The sequence below is a fragment of the Aptenodytes forsteri genome, unplaced genomic scaffold (assembly GCF_000699145.1).
Source record: "Aptenodytes forsteri isolate BGI_AS27 unplaced genomic scaffold, ASM69914v1 Scaffold494, whole genome shotgun sequence".
Lineage (NCBI taxonomy): Eukaryota > Metazoa > Chordata > Aves > Sphenisciformes > Spheniscidae > Aptenodytes > Aptenodytes forsteri.
Window position 1 is genome coordinate 282,281 of NW_008794455.1, and position 3,925 is coordinate 286,205.

Below are 3,925 nucleotides of genomic sequence, written 5' to 3' on the forward strand. Positions count from 1 at the left end.
CGGCACCCGTGTCTCCCCGGGTACGGCCCCTCCGGGAGCAGGGCTCCTGCCCCAGGGAGGTGCCGGGTCGGGGAAACCTTCCGTCCCCTGGAGCTGCCCCTGGAGCTGCCCCTGCTCCTCTCCAAGCCAGAGACACAGAGAGGTCACCCCCCCACTGGGCCTCTCTTCCATCGTTGCCCCTCCAGGACAGACTTGCTTCAGGGGAGCCCGTCACTGTGGAGGTCTGCATGCGAGGGTGGCACTGCTGTCCCCACACACTGGCTGCTGCCCACCCTGCTCAGGCCCAGCTGCCTGCAGCTCCTGCCCAACCGATGCCACAGACAAGTGGTGGGATGTCCGCATGTGTTCTCGGAGCTGCCTGCAACAAGCTGTACCCCCAGCCCAGCTGTGACTCCAAGGCTGGGAAGGATGCCCTCAACAGCAGTAAGCATTGAACCAGGCCAGCTCTCTGTCCTTCTTTCTGTCCTTCCTTCCTTCCATTCATCCTTCCATCCTTCCTTCCAGCCAGCCGTCCTTCCTTCCATTTACGCTTCCTTCCTTCCATCCATCCATCCATCCATCCATCCATCCATCCTTCTCTCCCTCCCTCTTTCCATTCCTCTGGTTCTCTTCATTTCACGACCTGTCCCTCCCTCCCCGCCAGCTGTCCGTAGCCACCTCTCTCATTCGCCCCTCTCCTCTCCTGCAGCTATCTTTAACCATCTCCGGCTCCATGCTGCTTTCAGGGCCAAGTGCAGCCGGGAGCTGTGAATAACTCCTTTGGCTGCCCCAGCCCCAAGTGGTGTTGCTAAGGGTGACTGCGTTTCAGGCAGGCTCCGCGACAGCTGCCCGGGCACTAACAAAAGCTCCCCTTGTCCTGCCACAAAGCACCATTATTCAAAAAACTTCTGGGTGAAACATTGTGCCGAGGTGAGGGAGGACAAGGGATGCCCGGGGGAACACGGTGGTGGAGAGGCACTGTGTTGCCCCGGCTCCGTGCCCGGGGAAGGGCGGCTGTTTTGGAAGGGCTGCAGGGTGTGCGGGCAGGCATGCGGGCAGCAGAGCTGCCTGGCATGGAGAGGAGCTGGGCAGGGGTGGCCAGGGCTGGCTCAGCGCCTTTCCACCTGTGCCTCACCGGCACAAGTAAGCCGGGGGCTGCTGCATCAGGATGACCCTGAGGTTTGCTGGCATTTCTTCAGCTTTGAAATGCCAGAGAGATCTGGTGTCTTTCTGGTAAGCCAGGCCGTGGGGGTTCAGCCAACAGGCTGTCCAGCCCAGGACCTCGCTCCAGTGGTGGCTTTTACTTGGTCCCTGGGGAAGGTGGGATGCATGCACCCTTGGTTCCTCCCAAGGGATTGCACGGGGGTTGTCCTCAGCCCACACTAGAAACACCTCAAAAAAACCTGCCCTGCAGCAGAGTGGGTCCCCAGCTCAGAGGTGTGCAGTGGAGAGGGTCACGGGTGGGGCCATGGCTGACATGGGTTCAAAGGTCTTGGTGAGCTTTGCAGCTCCTCTTCTGCTTGGCATGACCACGAAACCCCAGGAGGGGCCAGCAAGAGACAGACCCAGCAGCGTACTGTGGGGCAGCACAGCCCCGAGGACCCAGTGGCCCATCTCTGCCGTGGACCTGGGGCCCTGAGCACCTCTCAGGGGACTCCCTCACAGGGTGGCCAAGCTCCTCTGTCTGTGTGGGGACATCTGCAGATGGCAGCACCCACACACACAAAGCTCCCTGCCCTGTGCTGGTGCTGTCTGGTGTTACCTGATGGTTCCATGGCCTGGCCCCGGGTGCTGGGGGCTTCTGCCCAGCCCACCTGGGCAGAGCTGGCCTTGGCTCCCAGCCTGGCTTGGAGCAATTAGGCAGCCCCAGCCTCTGGCACCGCGCTGCCACATCCCTGCGCCGTGGGGGTCAGGGTGCCTGGACCCGCTGGCTGCAAGTACTTCCTAGGGCATCATCCCTGCAGCAGGACCCCGGGGTGACGGCTACAAGTGCCAGGGAAAAGCTCCTTCCTGCTCCACCATCCATCTTGCATCCCCCGTGGAAACCTCGTGGCCGCTGCTGTCACTGCTGCTGTCCTCCGTGGAGGGGAACGGCCCCGTCCCACGTGGCCCCGGTCCCCAGGGCTGTGCGGGGGGGGGGGGGGGGGTGGGAAACGGGGGGTGGATGTTGGAGGCTCCAGGCAGCCAGGGAGCGCTGCCTGCAGCCGGTGGGGTTGGGGCAGGCCAGGCTGGGAACGGCACCGCGTGAGCCGTGCAGTGCCCGGTAATCTGGGCTCCAATCACGCGGGGGAAGAAATGCAGAAAGGAGGTGAGAAAAGATAACAGGAAACAGGGGACATGGCTGGGGAGGAAAAAACACCCAGCCCCAGAGCTGCAGTTGGCCTCTGAGGGCTCTCAGGGTGGCACTGAAACCACAGCGCCCTGCTACACCCTGGTGCGGTGGCACGGCACTGTGCCCAGCCACTGCGCCCAGCCACTGCCTGGCCCCTCACCTCACTGCCAGCGCTGCGGCCATCCTTACTCCCAGGATCCGGGCAGCCGGCAGGAGCAAGGGTGCAGTGGTGGGTGCAGACCCCAGGGGTGCTCATGCAGCCCGAGGACCCCCAGGGAGCAGTTTGGGGCCCTGCTCCCAGCTCTGTGTGTGCCACTCCCAGCTCCAGGGACAGCGCTGCACGCCTCGGGGCTCCCCTCCCTGCTGCTGCCTCAGTTTCCCCATCTCTCTTCCCCTGCTAGGGCTTTGGGGGAGACGTGGTGCCTGGACAGAAATGCCAGCAAAGAAAACAACCGGGCGGGTGGCCAGAGTGGGACAGGGGCAGGTCCGCAACCCGGGCACGGGAGGCAGCTTTCTGTGCAGATGCTGCTGAGGCACACGTGCCCACTTCCCCTTTTGGCAGAAAGCATCCTGGCCAGGGGCAGGTGCCCGGGGCTTGGCAGCACTGAAGAACTGCTGGTGCCGCTTTAGCTGACGGTTTCAAGATGAGTCAGTGGGAGCCAAAGTCAGGCTGGCATCCTGTTTTCAACCAGGCTGCGGGTGGCAGACAGGAGGCACCTTGGCGAGGCTGAGGGCAGGGCCCTGCCTGCACCCATCCCAGTGCAGGCAGGGCATTCGAACCCCCAGCACATGTGCCCGGGCAAGGCACCGGCTCTTTCCCAGCACCCACCGAGAGGGAATCGCCTGCGGCCCCGGGTGGCAGTGCCAGGCTGAGGCTTTGGGGCTGATGCCCCCCTCCATCCCCGCCAGCTCGGCCATGGGCAGCACCCTTCTAGGCTTTGGGGGAGACGTGGTGCCTGGACAGAAATGCCAGCAAAGAAAACAACCGGGCGGGTGGCCAGAGTGGGACAGGGGCAGGTCCGCAACCCGGGCACGGGAGGCAGCTTTCTGTGCAGATGCTGCTGAGGCACACGTGCCCACTTCCCCTTTTGGCAGAAAGCATCCTGGCCAGGGGCAGGTGCCCGGGGCTTGGCAGCACTGAAGAACTGCTGGTGCCGCTTTAGCTGACGGTTTCAAGATGAGTCAGTGGGAGCCAAAGTCAGGCTGGCATCCTGTTTTCAACCAGGCTGCGGGTGGCAGACAGGAGGCACCTTGGCGAGGCTGAGGGCAGGGCCCTGCCTGCACCCATCCCAGTGCAGGCAGGGCATTCGAACCCCCAGCACATGTGCCCGGGCAAGGCACCGGCTCTTTCCCAGCACCCACCGAGAGGGAATCGCCTGCGGCCCCGGGTGGCAGTGCCAGGCTGAGGCTTTGGGGCTGATGCCCCCCTCCATCCCCGCCAGCTCAGCCATGGGCAGCAGCAAACGTCGAGAAAGTGCCTGGTTCTAGTCCGAGCCAAATGGGCATCTTGCTCTTCAGCTGCTCCTGAGTGATTTCAGAGGGAGCTGCATGTGCCAGGGACATGCAGCCGGACCCAACAGTCCTGCATTCAACAACAACAACAACAACAACAAC